This window comes from Vitis riparia, chromosome 19, assembly GCF_004353265.1.
Source record: "Vitis riparia cultivar Riparia Gloire de Montpellier isolate 1030 chromosome 19, EGFV_Vit.rip_1.0, whole genome shotgun sequence".
Classification (NCBI taxonomy): domain Eukaryota; kingdom Viridiplantae; phylum Streptophyta; class Magnoliopsida; order Vitales; family Vitaceae; genus Vitis; species Vitis riparia.
Window position 1 is genome coordinate 8296545 of NC_048449.1, and position 23642 is coordinate 8320186.

The 23642-nt window shown below is 32.9% G+C and overlaps 6 non-coding genes across 6 annotated transcripts; all 6 read left to right on the forward strand.

Annotated features, from left to right (window-relative positions):
• The first annotated feature begins 1380 nt into the window (after positions 1–1380).
• LOC117909704 lies at positions 1381–1520 on the forward strand. Its single transcript, XR_004650434.1, has one exon. It is a non-coding gene; the product is annotated as a small nucleolar RNA snoR134 (small nucleolar RNA).
• A 167-nt stretch (positions 1521–1687) lies between these two features.
• Positions 1688–1776, forward strand: LOC117909701. Its single transcript, XR_004650431.1, has one exon. It is a non-coding gene; the product is annotated as a small nucleolar RNA U36a (small nucleolar RNA).
• A 77-nt stretch (positions 1777–1853) lies between these two features.
• Positions 1854–1944, forward strand: LOC117909691. The gene has a single exon (XR_004650422.1). It is a non-coding gene; the product is annotated as a small nucleolar RNA Z223 (small nucleolar RNA).
• A 175-nt stretch (positions 1945–2119) lies between these two features.
• LOC117909694 lies at positions 2120–2223 on the forward strand. The gene has a single exon (XR_004650425.1). It is a non-coding gene; the product is annotated as a small nucleolar RNA Z278 (small nucleolar RNA).
• A 156-nt stretch (positions 2224–2379) lies between these two features.
• LOC117909693 lies at positions 2380–2495 on the forward strand. Its single transcript, XR_004650424.1, has one exon. It is a non-coding gene; the product is annotated as a small nucleolar RNA Z278 (small nucleolar RNA).
• A 117-nt stretch (positions 2496–2612) lies between these two features.
• On the forward strand, positions 2613–2718 carry LOC117909698. The gene has a single exon (XR_004650428.1). It is a non-coding gene; the product is annotated as a small nucleolar RNA snoR97 (small nucleolar RNA).
• Positions 2719–23642: the final 20924 nt, after the last annotated feature.

Sequence of the window (23642 nt, forward strand, 5' to 3'; positions counted from 1 at the left end):
AAAATAATTTTTCTTTACTTTTTTATCTTTCTGAAACTAAATATAGTTTAAAATTCAATTCAAATCAATCAAAATCGATTATTTTATTTGATTTTAATAACATAAAGGTCGATTAGATTTGAAAATTTTGAAAATTGAATTTATTTGCCCAGTTTTCAAATTCCTTGTTTAACGTTAAAATAGAATTGGTATTCTAACCTATTTATAGAATTGTTTAACGTTAGACAAGTTTCCTTTTATGTTAGGTTTTTATTGACGGATTTATTATTTTTATATTATGATCAAATTAATTTTAAAATATATTTATTATATGTAAGAATAAAAAAAATTAAATATATTTTAAGTCTTAAATTCAAATTGGTTTTAATTAATTTTAACAATATATTAATTTTAAATTAATTTGGCTTGACTTTGCATTTTCATTATTAAAAAATAAGTTAGGTTAATTGGATGAAAATATGGGTAACTATGAATTCAGTATTTTGTAAAAATAGATAAGATATATTAGAGATATATTGACACAAAAATGAATGAAAATTATGAAAATATTAAGAAAAATTCTAAAAAATTATATAAAAAGTAAAAATAGATATTTTAAAGTTTTTTTTAATTTGTTATATTTTATAATAATATTATTTATGGTCGATAAAAAATATAAATTTTATAAGTGTAGATTTCTTATTAATTTGTATTATATATTATTTTATAATAATATTATTATGATTACATGTCTAATTTTAAAATATATTTAATATTAAAATTATAATCCATTTTAATTTAAATGTGTTAAATGATATCAAATAAATAATAACATATGTATAAGCTTTTTAGTATTTATATTTCTATATTTAATAAATATATAGATAATATAAAAAAGATTATGAAATTATGTTTTTATATTTTTGATATTAAATTAAATCAAATGTAAAAATAAAACAATTAGAGTTAATTTATTTAATAATTGAAAAGTCAAAAAAATAAAAAAATATCGAAATATTGGTAAAATATCGAAAATATTAATGAAATATCGATTGAAACTATTGGTTGATAGATATATTTTTTTTTAATTTCGTATCGGGATCTACAAAATATCGGTCGATGATATAATTGTAGCATAAGGGTCCGAGTATTAAGTACACTGAATTTGGGCCGTTGGAGAGGGCTCGGCCCAAAAACGGTCTATTCCCAACCAGAGAGACCCAAAAGAAGCAAGACGCCGGCCCAAAGCGTGAGGGTTTTAGGGTTTAGAGACTCTACTCCTTATAACACTATATAAACCCCCAACCCTTCTGCCTATTCACAAATTGCTTTCTTTCCGTCGTCAAGCTCTCATCTAGGGTTAGGGTTAGGGTTAGGTTTGGAGTTTGATTTTTTCTGTGTCTGCACGACGCACCCCGGGCTTTTCGGAAATCTCATGAAGAAAAAAGCCCCAATGCACGTGCTAAAGTGTCAGCCGTTAAGTGTTGCAGTTCAGCCCCAAATTCTCACGGCTGATCTGTGTCAAATCAACGGCGACATTCTTCAATCTGTTTGCCTTCCCGGATATTTTGTTTTGCTAGAAGAAATTAAAAGAAAAGAGGAGTAAATTTGGAATCTTTAAGATAACTCTTCCGATTTTTCTTCCTTTTTTTTTCCCCTTAACTACGAATTTTCAGAAACCATAAAGATGTGATTTTGGGGTTATCATCGGCAGTGATTACATATTATCCGCGCTTCTGAGAGCAATCAATGAAGCAGAAAGAAAAAAAATTTGGTTGAATTTCTTGATATGAGCCAACTTGAAATTTCTAGGGCAAAATCTTTAAAGTATTTAGAATTTTTACTCAAATTGTTGAGTGATATATTTGATTTATATTGGCGATGATGATGAAAGTACAGCGTTAAATGCCAGTTCTGCTTCAGAAAATTCTTGATTGATAAGCTGTTATTTACTCTGAGCCTCATTCAATTCATTAAATTTTGTGAAAATCTAGAAATAATTTTCTGTTTGTAATTTAGATCTGTTGAGTTTGGCTGGAATGATGTTTTTCTTGTACCTATATGATACTCCACAAATAATGTTTTCCTTTTCCATAATATTCATGTTTTGGGTTTGATTGTGAGCTTGTTGTACTTTCATGATAGTGAAGATATATCCATGATTTTGAGGTGTAGACAGCTCCAAGACCCTGTTTTCAGGGAGAACCTACTTGGTTGCTACACTATTTATGAAATTACTGGATCTTTCTTAGTCATCTGCAGAACTTTATGCATCTTGTTGTGAAGATATCCATATTTGCAAGCCTTCGTAGTAGAAAATTATTATGTACATTCTCTTTTTGTTCTTTGTGGGTTGTTGTGAGGATTTGATTTAATTGATGGTTTTGAGGTCGCTAAGTTACCAGTGATGATACAATCCAATTAGCTGAGAGGTGGTGGAGCCAAGACCCTGTTTACAGGGAGAACCTACTTGGTGAAGCCACATATCATATGACATCAATGGATTCAACTGAGGTGTACTTAACTGAGCGAAGTCCCTGTTTTTTATTTTTATTTTTTATAATGAGACCCTGCTATGCTAAAACGATATCTCAATTTGAATTGTGGGTCTGAGTTTTACTATACTCTTTGCCATTACACGGTTGGTATAGAGTCTGAAAAACTCAGAAAGTGTGTGTTGTCATCAGCTTCTTCTCTTGTATGTTAACGAGATTGGAGTTAAATAACAGCACTACATTAAATCTTAGATTAATTTGCTATACATTAATGATTAAATAATATCAATCTTCCATAGTTGATGTTGGTTTGCTTTCTATTGGCAGGCTTGTTCTACATTAAACCTTAGATTAATTTGCCAGCCATTAATGACTAAATAGCAATCTTAAATGGTTGGTGTTGGTCTGCTTTTTTGTTGGCAGGCTTATTCTAACTTAAGCAACTGTCGATGAGCATTTGCAGAATGCATTTGGACATTTGCTGAAGCAATGCGAGAGAGAATTTGGAGGGTTCATTGTTTTATTAGCAACCGTGTGTATGATTAATAATCAATCTTTCAAATTGTATACATTGTTTTATTTAATAAAGGATTAATTTGGGTTGGTTTCATGGTGTGGACTTTCCTATACTGCAGTGGTGGTACTCTCCAATATTTGTCTAGAGTAGGCTTTGTCATGGTGGGACAACTCCCACCGGTAGCCTGGAAGGCTTGCAAAACCTCCCCTCCACTGGTCGTTACAGTACCGCGTCTTCGCCCTGCACCGTTGCAAGTGCCCCTGTAGCTGTAAATCCCCCACTCGACCCACTTCGGCCAGTAGCTGCAAACCTTCCCCCCCACCCATCGGCTGTAAACCACCCTCCCCACCTGACCCATTTTGGGCAGTAGCTGCAAGCCTGCAAAGGTTTGATATTTTCAAATTATTTTTTATGTTTTAAATAATAATATATATTTATGATATCACTGGTTGGACTGTGGTTCGATTGTTGATCTGATCAGTGAATCGTGAATCGATAATTTTTTCAGTTCAATAATAGGTTCGATTCTGAATACATTGAATTGTAGATTTAATATATGAGCTGTCTTTTAATTTACCCGCATGCTTGTTACTAGGAAATTGAGGAAAATTCCTTTGAAACTTATTGTTCCATAAAGATTAATTGATACAAAAGTTCTTCCTTGATTCCTTGTTCAACTTTAAATTGAGATTAAAAGGATTTTGAATTCGAAAATGTTGCATTTTTCTAAAAACCAAGATTCTAAGGGTGATTTTCCTTGGTATCATTATGAAAATTATATTGAAATTCTTGGAAACCATTTTGAAACCAAGTTTGTTTTACTTCTTTGTTGATAGGAAGCAAATTTGCTTATATTATGAGAAATCATTTTGCTTTCAAAGTGAGAAGCAAAGTATGAATCACTTAAAGATTTATTGGTGATCAAGTATCAAGAATAAAAAAGGAATTGCACTTTCAGTGCAGAAAACCAAGCAGATAGAGAATATGATCTTTAATTGAGATTTTTTTTCTCTAGTTGCCTTCAAATTATAGAGGTAAAATAATTTCTCTCATACATGGTTATCATTTACGATACCTGAAAAGAGAAATGAAGCTTCATAGAACTTTATCTATTTCTATTTAGAGGAAAATTCTACGTTTTATTTCAGCCGTTGGATAGAAAAGATTTCATCTTAGCCATCCAAATTAAAAGTTAAAAAAAAAAAATCCCGCTTGAAACCGGGTACCTCCCCCTCTTGTTCTTTCCCCATTTCCCCGTCTTTTCCCCTAATTTGCTCTTTTCTTCACTCATCATCCACAGTCGGGGCGGGTACCTGTTTTCTCTTTTTTTTTTTTTTTTTTTTTTTTTTTTTTTTTTTTTTTTCGAATTTCCCCCTATTTTCCTTTCTTCTCCATACTCATCCCCCACTCATCTCCGCATCTATGTGTTTTTCGACTGATTTGTGCATTTCGGCTCTTCTTCGGGTACCCATGTTTTTCGTTTTTCTCCATCGACTTTTATTTTCTAGTGTTTTCGGTTGTCTTCGTGTGTTGTTGGGTGTTTTCGGGTGAGATATTCTAGTTGTTTCGGGTGCTAAATTCTTGATGTAGGAGTGACATCTTTCCAACTTCTCTCTTTTCTCCATATCCCCCTCTATTATGTCCATATTTCATTTTCATATTTGGGTTTTTTTTTTTTTTTTTTTTTTTTTTTTTTTCAGGTTTTCAAGTAAAGAGTGCGATATTCCCGCTTCCCACTCTCTTCTCCATATCCCTTATTTTCTTCATATTTCATATTTGGTTTAAGAGTTGTAAATGAGTGTTTTCAGGTAACTTTTTGGTTTGAAGACCTGAATTGAAGACGTAGTTGGAAGAAGAAGAAGACGACGTGAAGTACAGAGAAAAAGAAAGCTGAAAAGGACATGATTTTTTTGTTAATCAAAAGCCGGTTGTATTGTAATTATTTGCGGAGTTCTATATTAAAAAAAAAAAAAAAAAACTGAGTATTGATAATGTGTTTTACAAGATTGTATCCATTATATTTCATGTTTTTTGTTAGATTTATTGATTGATCACATTAATGAAAATTAATGTGATTAGATCCATAATTGAACATTGAAAATAATTTATATGCTAATTTTGTCACTAGTGAAAATTTAGAGAGATTTAGGGAGGATTTTGGAGTGGTAATGATATTTGTATTTTATTTGACATTTAATTGATTGTAGTAAGATGTGAATATAAAATTTATTGAAATGTGAAAAAAAACTTATGTTGAGATAATGTGGTGGTGGAAGTATATTTGATTTGTTATATCTGAAATCATATTATAAAAATTGACTTAAATGATTTGATTTAATTTTTAAGAGCGAGCGCGATGGTGTTGAAGTTGTTAGAAATCCAAAGAGACCTATCGAAACTTGGATACATTACTAGTAAGGGAAAATAGAAATATGTAAAAGAATATGTTATTTATTTATTTATTTATTTATTTGTGGTTGTTATAATTATATTTGTTTGAAATTGTTTTGTAGTAACGATCAATTGATCATGATTAAAGAGAAGGATAGAAGAGTGAAGATAAAAGATGATGTAAGGAGTAATACTATTGTGGTTAATATAATTAAATTTTAAATTTTGAATTTGAAGTAAGTGACAAATTAATGTAGTTGAGGAAAAAAAATTGAGCAAGAAGTGGAATGCACTTTCAAAAGTAGAAAAAGAAGATTTCATGGCAAAGTCAAAAGAATGTTCAAAACAATATTCGCTTCAAAAGAGTGTGGGTCCAAAGGTAAATTTTTTGTAATGAATAAAAAATTTCATTACTTATGTATTTGTTGCAAATTATATTAATGTAAACATGTTTGATGTTTGTATATTTTCAGTTATATTTTCAGACTCAATGCTCATATGAGCGAGTGATTAGAGTTATTAAAGAATTAGAACCAAAGCAAAAAGCAACTATAGAAGAAATAGGATTTAGAAGCCTCTTGCAACTTCGATGTAGGAAAATTGATCATGGGTTATGTCTTTGGTTGATAAATAGTTTCAATCTGAGCACTTATATGTTAGAGTTGTATAATACTTGTATCAAATTATCCTCGATTGATGTTGAATTTATTATAAGATTGAGGGTAAGAGGGTTAAAGATTGACATGAACAAATATGTTAGCAATAAGAATGATTTATGTAAAAAATATTGTTAATAAAAGAGGCGATTGCCATTAGTGATGTTAGAAAATCAAATTAGGAAGGATAAAGAAGGTGAAAACGATTTCAAAGTTCTTTTTGTATTATTTATGTTGGGTGCATTATTGTGCCCAACAATGAAGTTTTTTGTGAAATGTTTTTTCTTACATCTCGTGGAAGATATCGTTCAATAAAGAAAATGAATTGGGCTGAATTTGTGTTGTCTTATCTTGTGCACAGGATCGAAGAGTTTAAGAGGAAACAACAGAGTGGGGTTTTCTATTGCTTATTGTTTTTGATGGTAATGTCCTTGTACATAATTTACATCATAGTGAATTTCGAATTTGTTATAATAAATTTTGTGAACTAACTATATATCTATGTAAAATATAACTGCAGTTATTCTACCACGAGCATATATCGTTCCAACATAAATTTCCACTGCTATATACTCAACCTTCTCCTCGGATGACTGCTTGGGGAGATGATGAAGTATTGGATATGAAACGAGGATTGAAAAAACTCGGTGGATATGCAAATGACAATATAAGTTATAGTTTCGAAAATTTTTTAATATTTGTTTTTGTTTTTAGTGATTTTAAATATGATATGTGTGATATATTGTAGGTGAAAATATGGGTTATTGATTCATGCCTAATTGGTGTCTCAGCTGATGTATGTCCAGCTGGTGCTCCTTGATGGCGGGTGTAATCAACAATATTTATAACCTATAACACCATGAACTAGGGTAGCAAATACAAAGCTACTATAGCATAGTGGCTCTAGGATCGTTCCACTGGGAAGGGTACTCAAGTTGAAAATGATACCAATTCAAAGTGAATTGGTGTTGTTTCATTTCAAGGTTAGCTTAAGAAATAAAACACAAACTTTAGTTGAAAAAGGTATGGACTTAAATTAACAACACAACAAGTGATGAAAATAACTTAAGAAGAAAAGCATTCCTTGGAGATTCAGGTATACAGGGGAGGTTCCTCATGCAAAAGCATAGCTCCGGTCACTTGGTTCAATTCCTCACATTAGAGAATTAACATAAAGTCAATTCTCTAATAGGTGGTGCATAAATGCATCCCTCAATTGGATTTCAGCTTTAATTCTCTCACTGATACAACTTGCAATGGTTTGAGCCTCTCACTAGCCTTTACCATTCAAGGTGATCTTTAACCTTGGATTACCCGTCAAAAGCTCGCAAGAGGTAACTAATGGATGTCTCCTAAGAGTCCAAAAGCTTACCAAGTGTTGGCTATTCTAGAAAATCCTACCTTCAAGTCACCTACCAAAGGCTCGCAAGGGGTAAACTAGTGCATCTCCACGGTTAGAGATCACTTGCCTTACCAAGTGTTGGCCCAGATGACTCCAAGGTGTTTTAAGTTAACTAAAAACATTAGAAACCATTCACGGGACACACTTACTCTTCATTCATAGCTGAAACCACAAGGCTTCTGATTGAAGCACTTGGAACCTTTCCCGGCAACCTTAACTCCAAGGAACTAAAAAGCTTAGCTACTCATTCTCTGGGGAAAGCTCCTCAGAGAGTGCATAACTTGGTAAAAATATTAAAATACGAAGTGAGAAGGTAAGGTAGTGAAGAGCTAAAGCTCCCTGTATTTCTTTCTTGTTAACTTACAAAAGGTTCAACAACCAGCACACCCAGAACAGGCCCCTCGGGCTCTCTTTTAAACCAAAATTACAATGACAGCTATTCCATGATATTTTGCCAAATTCCTAGCTTAAAAACTAAGGAAACTTATCATTGGTGACTTACAAGGAGAATTTGGGCATTTGGGCAACAAAAATCTAATGAAAAATATCTCCAAGTGTCGGTTACAAATATCGGGAAGCACTCAGGACCACTTCGCAGGTGAAAGGTGAGGTCTGCGAAATTTCGCAGGTGCACAAGAAGAGCTGCGAAATTTCTTCATAGCAGCCAGCTGCTTCATCACCTTCACAAAGTTGACTTCCCTCTTGTGGTGCTTGGCTTCCATCGCGGCGTGAAGCTTCAGGGGAACTCCATAGCACTGTGCAAAAAGGCTGCGAAACCATTCCGCAACAAGAATGGTGATTTCGCAGCACTTTTCTGAAGCCTTTCTTCCTTCAGCTTGGAGCAGTTATCTTCCAAAGGCTGTAACTTCCTCATTTCAGCTCCAAATTGCACACGGCTTGAGGCATTGGATTGTTGACTTCCCAAGCTTTCAAATGACATATTGTATGCATAATTTGGACTCCAAGAAGTGCTCCAAAAATGGCTGCAGTGACTGTCATCAAGAAAGCTCCACGGCTGGATCCTCTTTGCTTCCCCTTTTGCATTCCCACTTTGCTTATGGCAAAAGAGCTTCAAAGCTTTGATTCTTCATGCCTCTGAGCTTCCTATTGCTTGCCAATGATTCCAAATAACTCTCCTCAATCTCATAATGCTTTGGTGATCAAAATACTAACAAAAACACCAAAACTTACACAATTTGATTAGTATTGATTGAAAGGGGCCTTAACATGCTAATTGGGTTAAAAGGCACTAACTACTACTCAAAAGTGCTTAAAAGGATTAATTAGAAGCTAGCAAATAACACTTTTTGAGTAGTAATCAGTTATACAAAATGAGATAAGGGATTGGGTTGATGAAAATGAGATGACAATGGAAGGGAAGAATGGGGAGGATGAAAAATTTGAAATCCATCCAAACAAAGATGTTATTAAACAAGTAAGTGTTACAATATTCATCGTGAGTATAAATATTAGTAGTGAACCCTTGTATTATGATGTTATTAATCAAGTTCCTATATATCACTAGGTTGATGGTGGGAGCTTAATGGAGATGGATAAAACATTTCAACAATTAAAGACACATGTAATTGATTAGTGTCATGTTGCAAATAGTAGTAGTTGTTAAAAAGTTTTATTGAATCTGAGGAGAAATATACAACATTGAAAGGACTCTTCCTTGGGTTAAGAGAAAAACCTTTGAGAGAGCATGAGAAGGGAACGAAGGGTGACATTCTTTCATGCGAGATAAGTTTGGAAGAAAAAGACAATAAAAAAGGAAATGAACATTATGTTGACACTTTGTCAATTGACAAGTTATGCACTACGGACGTGAATGAAAAGAATGAAGATGCGTATGCTACATCAATTGAAATGCATATCATTCCTGACGAAAATGTAGATATTTTACCACTTCCAATCAAAAGAACTAGAAAAGATTATGGAAAGGTGTATATAATATATAAAAAAAATTATTTTGTTACAACTATTTAACCATTACATAATAAATATATGTATATTAATGATATTTTCCATATTAGGAACCATTATGAGCACTATGTGGTATTCTCGAGCATGTCATGAAAACACGTACATCGAGGGAAAGGAAACCAAGTAAATTCAAGGTCTCCCCGTTTGTACACAATTTAAGGAAGATGGGAAAACATCAAGTATCAGATGTACAATACAAATAGTTTAATACCATGTTCTTATTTTTGATACACAAAATATATAGCTAATAATTATGTCTTGTTTTCGATTTAGTCAATCCCCATGTCCATTCGTGAAGACGTGGTGAATGCTCAATCATTCAATGTACTTCAATCTCTTGTTGCTGATAATGTTTTCAATAAATCATTGTCAACAAGGTTTGTAGTGTCTAGAACATTCATAGATGTGTTGTTACAATTTTAGCCTTCATATTTTTCCATGTGTGTAAAGAATGTTTTATCATATTATTGTTGTAGTGAGCTTCTTGTTGACTTTGATCATGAACATAGAGTATATGAAGATTTTGAATATTTACGTCCCAAACAAAATTTGTTGGATGTTGTAAATATCTATTTGATTTATATCAAATGAGTGCTTTATTAATGAAATAAATTTATTAAAGTTATTGGTTAACAATAGGTAATAAATCTAGAAACATCAAAACTAAATTATTTTGAGAGGTAATTCATAGGCATACGAGTATAAGATGCTATCTTCCCAAGACATGTTCAGTAAGCTCACATTTGTCTTGTTGTTTAGTTACATATTAAGTATAATATACTAATATTCATATTATGTTGTATTATTAGGAAATGATTTTGTGCAGGAGTCCTCAACCTTTTTTTGATAGAAAAACATCCATCGTGAGTAAGTACATTAACAAATTGGATGATTGCGAGAAGGTTAATAATTATTTGTAATGTTTAATTGCATATATCAAAGTTAGAGTAGATATTGTTTTCGCCTACAATAGAGTAGATATTTTGTGCGCCAATTCATAGATATTGTTTTTTTTAACTTTACAGCTATTTATTCCAATGCATGACAATTGGCCCGATCATTGGTATCTTTACGTTATTGACTTTAAAAACTTTCATATCCAAATTTTGGATTCATTGCGATCAAGGAGTCGGGACGAGTTTCAATTTAAGAGTGTCAAAACAGTGGTATGCTTTCAACTACTTTTTTTTTTCGCTCGCACAATTATTAACACTTTCAAAATAAATTAGATTGAATTTTGTCAAACGTTCTACAAACTCTTTGACATAGGGAAAGATGTCTTCCAATTCTCCATTGATTGGTCTCCTTCGATTCCGACCCAAGATAATGGGTTAGTATGAATATATAACTCACATGAATATTGTTTATCTGAGCTATAATTATACACCCATTAAATAAGTTGTTTTGCTTTTCTTATATTTTTCTTAGGTGGGACTGTGAAGTGCATGTCATTAAACATATGCAGACATTCTAAAATGGTGATTGCATGAAGGCCTCTAACTTATGTAATTCTGGAAAAATACGTTGGGAAATAACAAGTGATTTAGTTTTACACAAGGGAAACAGAGAAAAACAAACCATTTTGGCTATTTTTTTTGTACAAATACATCCACGAAAGCAATGAGAAGATTATTATTATGACATTTGTTGTTTTTCCAATATTTATCATTTCCATCTCCACATATGGTCATGTTCATGGGAAGTTTTGACCTTGGATGAGCATATAGGGTTCATGATCAATTTGTTTTATTTGAATATGTTATACTTTTCTTTGAATATACTAGGCATAATGAAATTGTAATATATAGCATCATTCATTTTCTACATGTATGATTTTCTACGCCTGTTAGGTATTTAGATGTTTTTTTCTCCCTATATACTTTGGGTTGCTTTTTCAAATATATGTGTGTATATATATATATATATATATATATTCATTTGTCTATGAAAAAAAATATAGTATAAGAGCTTTGCATTCAAAGGGTATATAGTGAGTACTGATGGGGAGCTAGGTTAGCCGATTCATATTTAGCGGTTGATTGGTGTGAATTATATCGAGGAATTGTAAAGGCAATGTGTATTGGTTCCATTATAATTTCAGCCTATATGTACTGGTTGATTGGTTTTAGTTATTTCACATGCAAGTATTGGATGTCTACTAGCTAAAGATTTCACATGATCGGTAGAACCCATTTCTCAACCGGTTGAGAAACTATTGGATGTAGTGTCTACCGATTGAGGAGTTCACACGACCGACATAGGCCATTTCTTAACTGGTTGATAAACTATTAGATGCAGTGTCTATCAGCTAAGGAATTCACACGACTAGTAGAGGCCATTTCTCAACTGGCTGAGGCCAATTCTCAACCGGTTGAGTTGTTCAATGCAATCATGCAATTTCTTCCAGTGGTTACCGATTGAGAAATAACTATAATTGGTAGAGGAAAATTTTCAACCAGTTAACATTGGTGATTGAACCATTAAATACAATTTTGAGGATAGGAAATGATGGAAACTATAATTCCAAATTACCGAATTATGATCTACTCAAATTGACATATATCACTACATTTACCAATTTCATATGAATTAAATCGAATCAATTACTTTCCTATATGTAATTCATAACATTAAAACACTATACCTAATTTCCGAATCATCATTATAAGTAATTGATTACATTAAAAAGTGCTAGTATGCTTCCACATTAGTATAAATCAATTAATTTGTGGTTTCAATGAAATTAATTTAAAGTAAGGGGATATTGAATTACAATTAAAAAATAAATTAACACCAATACCAAATTAATTACATTAAAACTCCAAAACTGTACCCCTACAATGATATAAATCAATCAATTTGTCATTGCAATGAAATTAATTGAAAGTAAGGGAATATTGAATTACATTTCAATTTATGACTTAACACCAATACCAAATGAATTACATTTAAATACTGATACTATACTTCTACATTGATATAAATCAATCAATTTACCATTTTCAATCATAAGTTTTTTTTCTTTGAATCCCAAAATTATGCAATACTCTGTTTAAGATTACATATTCACCAAAGTGAATACATCAAGGAGAATAAGTACTCATTTGTATCAACTATAACTCACTACATTAAGGAATACCAATACCTAAACTTAGCCTTTGTGTTTGTTTAGAAGAATTTCACTAGTTGTTTTTTGAGTCGACTGGTCAGGATAGGATTGTGGCCATCTATGGTTCATTCCATTTTCCTTTTCATTTAATGTCCATTTACCATATGCATTTAAAATCTAATTTTAAATTATAGTATGCACATCAACTACCAACGTGTACTGGTGGAGAATTAGTTGAACATGTACCACTAGAGAGATGACCCGGATTGCTTATGGGGCCTAAAGTCAAAGGCAAACAATATCGATCTAGCTTGAGGGGATTTGATTCCATTGTACATATCGATTGGTAGTGCTTGGATGACCCCCAAATGTTGCAGTGTGAACCGGTTGATTAATCGAACTCAACCAATTATGTAACGATCAACCAAAATAAAGTCAATCTCATGGGCATAAAACTTGCAGTGCTTAGCGGTTGAGAAATTTAGTCTACTGGTTGAGGAATTTCCTTAGCAGGTAGGCTCTAGTGGTTCTACACTAATGTACATATGAAAATTGGGGGAAATAAATTGAAAACATAAGGCCAAATTATGAAGTTTTCCATTAAGAGGTATAGTTCGAACTTCACATAATTGTAAAACTTTAACCACATTTTCCTTTAATTATATTCGCATGCACAACTATATTTTGAAAATGATATAAATGAATTGGTTTCTCGTTTGATCAATCATTTTACCACTTGTAATCAATTAAATTATAAAACTAGAGGATAGTGATTTATATCAATCAACTTGAGTATAGTTCCAAATTCATACTTATCATTAAATACTTGGTTTAAAAGTACATATTACCCAAAGTCTTATTGTCAAATGATAGAAATACTAATTTAATAGCTTCCATCCCTTACTCCATTAAGGAATAACAAAAAGGTTGCATATCATTTTCATTGGGAGTATTGTTTGGATCCTTACTTTCACATGGTGTTGTAATAGTTTCTTCATATTGTTGAAATCTTGGTACCTACACATAGACATTCCATGGTTAAATTGACCCGTCCAATTCCATTGCAATTACTTTAACAAAATCATTCAGTGATGCATAGTTAAAATTAATGTCTGAAATGTGTTTGTTTTCTGAAGTTACATTGACAAGTGCACCGAAATCTATATACATGTTAGATGGGTCATTCCACAAATGCTTCACTCACATTCCCTGCATTTTCAAAGATTAAGTGATGTTAATTATTGTTGAATTAGATGTTATCAAAGTTTATGTTGTTATATAACAAGCCTATTGTACATGACGTAAGGTTGCAAACATGTCAACTGAAAAATTTGATGAAGGCATCAATTCCATTTCAATGTCACATTGGGAAGATAAATTACTTTCCTGCACCATGCTCATAATGCAATGAAAACAATTATGTTAGTTATATATGTAAGTACAACTAAAAAGCACAAGTTTTGTGGCAAATGCTTATTGAATCTTACATATCATATCACGTTGATTACTAGTATGAGGGATTGTAGCTTCTGGACACTTTTGAATTATGTGACCTACTCTTTTACAACGACTACACCGTCTTCCATTTTGAAAATTTGATGCAACTTTGTTGGATTTCCTTTAGTCTTCACTATATTTGGATCAAAAACTTGTGGCTCCATCTGCTACTAATTTCTTCATTTTCAAATTATTCTTATAGAGTTCCTCCATTCTCACCCTTAAATTTTCTATTCCATTATTTGCTTCTAGAAATGAAGATAACGTATGTGGCGCATAGCAAGAGAGCTTGTTGCACATCGAACTCAATGAACCGTATCGTACAATCTAATCCATGTCGTTATCCGTCTCATTCACCGATGGTGATCTTGGATGCACCTTTGCTAACTTTGTCAACTTCTTCAAAATATATGAAAGATGAATCTCTTCCAAATGTTCTACCTTTATAACAATAACCATGTGACAACAAGGGATGGCAATTGACTCAAACATCATGCATGAGCATTTTAATGTTACAATATTCGGCCAAAATTGGACTTCCCATTTAAAGTTCGAGTGTCTAAACTTAGATAATGTGTATGCCCATATTGAATCATCGCTTACAAGCTCTACCACAAAGAATAACTCTGCATTCATCTTCTCACGAAATTTAAGGAATGATTCCTTTATGTATACAGTCGCAACATGATTTTCAAGTATGGATAGTTTGGTTGAAAGAACATGTGAATAATTGTTCGACTCGAACTCTGCCTTTACCTTATTTTTTTGAATTCTCATTATCGCCCTATCGAATTGTTGTACAAACTCATATCGTCGCAAACGAATTTTCAAGAATCTATTTAGATATGCATTTATACTTTCACACCTTTGTGTGCTTCTCATCTCTCCAAAGAAATTTCCACGTAAATATGTCTCAGCCCATCTTTTGCCTTTAACATAAATCTCGGTGACCCAATGATTCCCATTAAGACCCAACTTTTCAACTATTTCATGCTAAGCCTTTTCGAATTCTTCCGAATTCTCTCGCATGAACATGCACCTTGCAAAGATGCTTGTGAAGTCCTTAATATGCACATTCGTGAATGCATTTTGTTACAGATACCATGAACACATGCGATGACATGCATCGGGAATGACTTTTTTAATTGCCTTACACATTACTTTATCCCCATCAATTACTACAAATATGTGTTTCTTATTCATCATTGCAATAAGAAATGTCTCCAACACCCATTCATATGTAGCAATACTTTCATCCATCAATAGCGTATAACCAAATACTATTGTTTGGTGGTGATGATTAACACCAACCAACATGACTAAGGGTTTTTTTTTTTATAGGGATTTGTTCTATAGGCTATATCAAATGTTAGCACATCTCCAAAACACACATAATTCATTCGAGCAGTTGAATTAGCCTAAAACAAGTTTGCTAGTCGACTTTCTTCATCGATGTTGAATTTATAAAAAATTGAAGAATCCATTTCTACCTTTCCACACTATTAAGCCAAAATGGCTTTTACATCACCGTCTTTAATTTCAATTCTACACATTGCATCAACGTGATTGTATATATCATTTTATGTGAAACCAACATGCTAATGTCCTCCTAATTGTTTGATCATATAGTCCATAATTTGTGCTGTTTTAACACCAACTTTACACAGAACATCAACTTATGCCTTATCAAGATTACTTATTGTCCGATGAGATTGAAGGAATTGTGTGTTGATAACATCGACCAAATGATGATTATGCTCTCCTCTAAATTCCTTTACAATCCACTTTCCAACTTTTCTATCCAACCTAATATGAAATACAACTTCACATCCAACTATAGTCAACGATCGTGGCTCACGTTGTCGATTATCAATTTGAATAAACTTTGTCGCTTGATGTCCTTTTCTGGAACACACCCACTTTCGGGATATTATATATCCTTTCTTGTCTCGTTTAAAATCATCTTTTCAAATACTAAATTTGGTAACTTTGGCAAACAAGTTGTAAAATGTTTCAACCTCATCTATGCAATTGAATTGCAATTTGTAGACTTCTTCAATCGAAATACCCTTCAACACCTTCTCTTTCAAACAGTTTGCATCATAGTGGTAACTCCCACCAGTATATGTATCATCATGGACGACTTCATCAAGTTTCACTTCAAATTCTTGCTTGATTGTTTTCTCCATCGCTGATTGCAACACCTACATTTTAGAAAATATGTCAAAAATCATTGGAATAAGACCTTAACGAAGTTTCGTATCACTTTCGTATAAATCAATTGCATAATTCTAGTCAACTTATAATGCATATGTCATCTATTTTCGAGGTTGTGAGTACCGGTTGACATGGTCAATTCGACCGGTTTCAAATTGGTCGACCTATTGGTGTTTATATTGAAACTACTCCTACTTTGTAGTGTCTACCGACTAAAGAAAAAAAGTCAACCGGTTGAGAAAAAATTCAACCGGTATACACTAGACACATGTGTCTTTCCCCCATTAATTTGAAATAAAAAATGTCAATTGATGAATATTACTAAGAATGTGCTATAGACAATGATAACCTTCATTTTTTTTAACAATATATATATATATATATATATATATATATATATATATATATAATTTTAAAATTACAAATAGGTTTGGGAAATATTTTCCCTATCCATTTGAAGGTTAGGGGTAGTTACATTGAAAAAGCTATTATGGTTTTGTTTAACAAATCAATATTGAGTTAAGGATGATACCTTGACAATGGAAAGTGCAAGTGTGATGTAGCTTCAGCTAAAGAATTGTTTTCTAGATGTTTTTTTGTATGCAAGGCTCCAATAAAGAGAAGACCTCATTCACTCTCCAGCTCTCTTAGAAAATGTTGCTTTCCAAATAACTACTAACATATCTAGGTGGTTGGTTGCTAAAGTAATTAGATATTTGAATAGGTTGCCACATGTAGAAAAACAACTTGTACAATGGTACACTTGGTGGTTGAAAGTTACCATTTTTGCTTCATTTTATTAAGTGACATTAAATAGAACAATAATAGGTAGGTGGGAAAGTAAGCCTAATGTGGATGATTACACTCATTTAAAATGGATCTATGTATAACTTTACAAAATATAAAGTGGAGATATGGACTTGATTTATAATATTTACATTTCTCAATGGAGTTTACCCTAATTAGTTTAATTAAGTTGTCATACTATATCCTACTTAGTATAGATTTTAATCAATTAACATGAATAAATTTTAATTAAGGCATCATACTATATCCTACATATGAGAAAGGTTAGTTAATTAACTTGAATTAATTTATATAAGCTATCATACTATATCCTAGTTATTACAAATTTTAATCAATTAACCTTAATTAATTTAATTCACGTATGATGCTATATCCTACTTATGAGAAATGTTTGTCAATTAACCTGAATTAATTTAATTATGCTGTCATACTATATCCTAGTTATTATAAATTTTAATATAAACACCTTAATTAATTTAATGAAGTTGTCATAGTATATGGTAATTATTATAAGAACAAAATAATTACCCTGAATTAATTAAGTGAAGGTATCATACTATCCTACTTATTACAAATATTAGTCAATTACCCTGAATTAATTTAATTAAGTTATCATACTATATTCTACTTATTATAAATTTTATTTAACTAACCTCAATTAATTTAATTAAGCTAAATCCAAATACTTTTTCATATAATCATTGATAAATTAAATGAGAAGTATGAGAAATTTGAAATTAATAAAATAGAAAAAATAATGTTTCATCCATATAGGACATTAATTTAATTAAAATGTCTCAGTCTTAAACTATATGCATTTTCATTTAATAGCAAGGTCGACTGATCTAGGAAACCCACTTATAACCCTTAACCCTTCCCTCTTCTCTTCTCTTGAACTTCATCTTCTTGAAATACCTCAACCCGAAATCAACTTACCTCGGCACTAAAACGAGCATCGGCAGAAACAAGCTCCAATGCCAGCAAAGGGAAGAGACCGGAGGTAGCAAGGATGACCGGGATGAAAGAAAAGAGATTGAATGTACCAATGACCAATGACAGCAAATAGAAGACCCCAGGGGTGGCAAAGAGCAGCGCCAACAAAGGGAAGAGAGTGGTGGTTGATGAAAATGTTGAGATTCGTGAAGACCACCTTTGATTGAGCTATTGTAGACCCTCCATTTTGTCTTTCTAGCACATGTCCTATTATGTGTTTGTTTTGTACTTTACAATAATTCCTTGGTGGCCCATTATTACTCATGTAGCTTATCTTTTATGAGTCACATTGGAGACTTTGATTGAGAGATTTATCTAACCCCATTGTGACCCTTGGCAACCCTAATCTAGACTTAGACACTGTCCTAAACATCCTAGGCACCTTCTAGTTTACACACACTCACTTTAGGTCACTTAGACACTTTTAGACTCACTTTTTATATGACTTGCATGATTGCATGGTCTGCATGACTCGTGTGACTTGTATGGTTTTCTTTATTATTTTTATTTTATTATATTATAAGTTTTCTAACTCATATTTCTTGGCCTTTTTGGCATGAGGAAACGGGCTACCATCTATTTGGAAGAAGAATCACCAGAATTTTTAAGAAAGAAAAGTGACAAATATTTTTTATGGAATAAGGTAAGAATAGGAGGGGGAGGAGATTCCAGGCTGTAAGGAAGAAAAAAAAAATTAAAAAAAAGGAAAAAGAAAAATGGGGGTTTTCAAAAGGGGACTTTTTCAGCATGTATATTAGATCTAAAGAAAAGGGAGAATTTTGGGGAGTGCTTTAGCAAAAAAAAAAAAAAGAACCGGTGTTCACCACTTTTTTGGTGGGTTTTGGGGAAAGAGAACCTATCTCGCTTGAAATTGAGCAATACTTCTCAAAGACAGGTTCTTCCAAGTACTGTCACATGAAATTTACATCTTCTCATCTCTATATGATTCTACATTTTATTTTGCAAGTCCCGGTGTTATCTTGTTGATTGTTGTGGACATTTAGGGCTGATCGTTTCTCTTTCTGAATGTGTTTAAACATGAGCATGCTCTGTTTTGGCTTTTATTTTGGTCTTTTTTAATCTCTATTGTTAATGGTTGATGCATGGAATTGTCACGGATATTGGTATCTAAGAATCGTACTCTTTTTCTCTTATATCCCCACCTGTTTTTCAAGCCCATTGACAAAACAATGAAATGTGGCTTGGCTTGGTTATTTACTATTTTCCTATCTTTACTCTGTTTTTTGGAGTTCCTCTTTTCTGTTTGTTTTTTTTTTTTTTCCTTTTTTTTTCGGGCACCCTTTCTTCGTCAAGCATCAATTTATGGAATTCTTGGAATGGGAGAATTGAAACTGTCTTGGAGAAAATTTGGAATGTCTGGATACAGTGTTGAATCCCAATTCTCTGATCTTCTGAATTTATATTGTGACCTTGGCATGTTACTGGCCTTCATTGATTAAGTGTTGATAATCCTTCAAACCTGCGGCTCGGAGCAAGTCACCAATTGCATCATTCGGGTTCTTCTGTTTCTACTAGAGTCATTAGTAAAAAGGAAGATGATGAGCAGAGATCATTTTTATTTATTTTTATTTTTTATGCCATGACGTGATCATCATTCTATTGTCACATTACCCATTTTGTTTTGAGAATCAGATTCAATCTGGACCAGAGACATACATACTGACAAAATGATGCTATTGTGGCAAAGTTATTAATTTCATTGATGACATTCTATTGGATAGGCCAGACTCTTATGATCCAGTTCTGGTGCATTGTTTGTGCGGGCAAGAATTAGAAATCAATTTAGAAAGGTCCTTATAACAACAAGAAATTGATTATGAAACCGAAGCGGTCATGAGTGGCATTTTCAAGACATTGTTCCTAATTCCAGAAAGCATTCTAGATTAGTAGGAGACTTTAAGATAGAAATTAAAGAACTTCCCATGACTACCAGATTTGATACTTTGTTTTGAACAGAATGATGTCTCATGAGTTCTGGTATCATGGATCTATGATGTATTTCTCGTCAACAAATCCTTAAGTTATATTAAACAAAGTTCAAAGGAATCTTGAGTTCTTGAAGCCTGGCGGGACAACATGGATTCAGAAAACTTCTCAAATTATCACAAGAATAAGAGAGATGAAATTTAGTTTCATGCCCTGTCTGACCAGTTCTATCGTGCGCCTGAGCACTACATACCTGTGAGCAAATAATTCATTAAATAGCCTCAATATAATCTAGGACTTTAATGAAGGTTATTTTCCAATAACAGTCTTCTGAATCATCATGGCACAGAGTATGACCCCTTGCCCAATGAACAGAATGCTAACAGTCTCTGTTACTACTTCTAAACTGGTCATTTGTGTGAAATGACCAGCTTAGATTTGAGATTTATTATCGGTTTGATTTGGTCACGAAAGACGAAGTGCTGCGCTCACTAGCTTGGTTGATTGGCACCAATGATGGCAAGTTTTGGAGCATTCGTATCAGCTTTGAAGATCCCATGAAACTGTATGTTGTGGATGGAGACTTGGAGTCGGTTTTTCATGCATGAAACAATGATGGAGTGGCTCGGGTCTCAGAACTTGTTCCTGTGTTGTGCTTAATAGGTACAAAATTTAACTTACAGGCTAACGCATGTAAAAACAAGAAGACTACTTGGTTTGAAGACCAGAAGGTGGTTCATGGGTTAACTAAGAGAAATGTGAAGCATGTCGAGAGGCAGTTGGGTTATTTTTATGCTATTATTTTCATGGGTTTCTCACTTATACTTCAGAGTTCAGCTCAAAGATCTGAAGAGGTCTGATGAAGACAAACTTCCCATGAATTACCAAAAAAAAATATAAGCGGTGGTTAAAGAGGCAGTCTAGATCATTAATGGACCAGAAAGTGGGATACTCCTGATAAGGTTTACTTTAGAGGTGCCAAACTAAGTTCTACAACATTTCATTCTGTCACAGTCAACATTGGACGATATGGAATTCACGAAAATGCTCTCAATAATCAGTCTCAAACTTTCCTCTCATTGAATTTCTAGCTCCTCCAATAAATCTCAGTGGTGGGGATGGTGTGTCAACTACTGAAGCTACAGAGAAAGCATTAGTTATCGAATCTGAGTAACGTAAAGCATCAGGCAATTCCAGTAGTGGTCCTGATAACTTAGTCTCTATGAATCCACCTTCTTCAGAAGATCAGATTCCTAATGGAGCTGTACCGAATTTCTCAAAATTAGGAACTCAGTTAGAAGTTCATGACATTTGTCAGGGTGAAGTGGAGTTTGGTGTGTCCAATAGAGAGAATTGTTTAAATGATATAAAAAATGCAAGTTTAGTGCCCAGTCTGTTGAGAATCTGATCAAAGAGATCAAAGAAATCCTCACATTCTTTGCACCCTTCTCATTCTCCATTTCTTTGAAATTTTAAAATAATTTGGGGACTTCAGAAGGCTTGGATATTGTTTAAATGATTTCATTACAATTAAGGGGTGTTCAAATGAATCCCGAAAAGATCAAACTTAAAAAATACTTAAAAATTAGAAAGGGTATGAAGAATGTGAGGAATCCTCACATTCTTCATACCTCTCCATTCTCCACTTCTTTGATGTTTTAAAATTTTATTAGGACTTCAAATGGCTTGCATATTATTTAAGTGAGTTCATTACACTTAAAGGATGTTCAAATGATGCCCAAAAAAATCAAACTTAAAAAATACTTAAAAATTAGAAAATGTACGAAGAATGAGTGGAATCCTCACATTCTTCGTACTCTCCCCCATTCTCCACTTCTTTGATGTTTTAAAAATTTATTGGGACTTTATATGGATCGGATATTGTTTAACTGAGTTCATTACACTTAAGGGGTGTTCAAATGATGTTCGAAAAAAATCAAACTTAAAAAATACTTAAAAATTAGAAAGGCTACGAAGAATGTGAGGAATCCTCACATTCTTCTTACCTTCCCCATTCTCAACTTCTTTTATGTTTTAAAAATTTATTGGGACTTCATATGCTTTTGATATTGTATAAATTAGTTCATTACACTTAAGGGGTGTTCAAATGATGCCCGGAAAAATAATACTTAAAAAATACTTAGAAATTAAAAAAGGGTACGAAGAATGTGAGGAATCCTCACATTCTTTGTACCCTCTTGTAGACCCTCAATTTTGTCCTCCTAGCACATGTCCTATTAGATACTTGTTCGATACTTTACAGTAGTTCCTTGGTGGCCCATAGCTACTCACGTTACTTACCTTTCTTGAGCCACCTCGGAGACTCTGGTTAAGGGATCGCCTAACTCCTTTATTGTGACCCTTGACAGTTTTGATTTAGACTTAAGCTTTCCATTCCTTTTTAGGATAGTTCTTAGGCATGTTTAGGTCATTGAGGCAATATCCCAATCACTTTAAGACACCTAGTTCATTAGGCACCCACGTAAGCACACTTGGTCCACTTCGTTCGCCCTAGCGCACTAGGACACACCCTAGGTCACCTTTAGATCTTCCTGCATGGTTTGCACGGTTGCATGACTCGTATTTTGGTGGTTACATGGCTCGTATGGCTTGCATGTGGTTGATTTTTATTTTTTGTTTTAATTATTTTTTATTTTTTATTTTTTATTTTTAGGTGCGTGATTTAAATTTCTTTTGATTTTCAATTTCATGATATTTATTGATTTTAATCTTTATTTTATTTTTACTTTATTTTTCTTTCTATTTTTATCTTTATTTTATTTCTTGCATGAGGAAACGGTTGCCATCTATTTGGAGGAAAGATCACCAAAATTTTAGGAAAATTAAGAGGTTGCTGCCCATAGAAGAATATATGGAAACTTCCATATAGAAAATGATTTTTAGAGAGATGCAATCTCCATGGACAGACAGATACATGGAAAGAAAGGCGAGATTTTATGATTTTCTAATGGGAGGCACGAATAGCAAGGGGATTCGATATCGAGATCTGGCACTAAAAGGAAGGCATGCATTGCATAAAAAGGAAAGAAAAAAAGGGGATTGAGAGGAGACCAATAGATTGGGAGGATTCAGGGATTGTCAAGGGCAGAGAGAGAAGTTTTCAAGGGAAGAGGAAGGAAGCACGGAAAAGACCAGTGGAAAAAATCTGAGAATACAAAAACCAGTGGAGAATTTTCTCACCGAAAGGAAGTGTTTTCAGGTATGGTTACTGTAGACCCCTTCTTGATTTCGATTATCCTTTTGATGTATGAATTTTCGTTGGATTTTGAGTCTCGTTTGGATGCTAAGGGGTAGAATGACGGAGGTCATATGTTTGTCTACATTGGTACTTGATTGCTTCTATAGATGTTGTTGATTTGTCTTTTTGGAGTTCTCTAAATTTGATTTAGGGGTGAAATGTTCTATTTTTTTTTAATTTCCTGTGCATTACATGAGAACTATGACTATACTTGTTTGTTGGAATCCGCTCGTACCTCTCTCACCATTCCAAGCCCATTGACAAAGCAATGGAATGTGGCTTGGCTTGGTTATTCTTTTTTTGTTTTTATTTTATTTTTCTTATCTCTACTCTGTTTTCTAGAGCTCTTTCTCTTTGTATTCATTTTTTTTTTCTTTTTCTACTTTC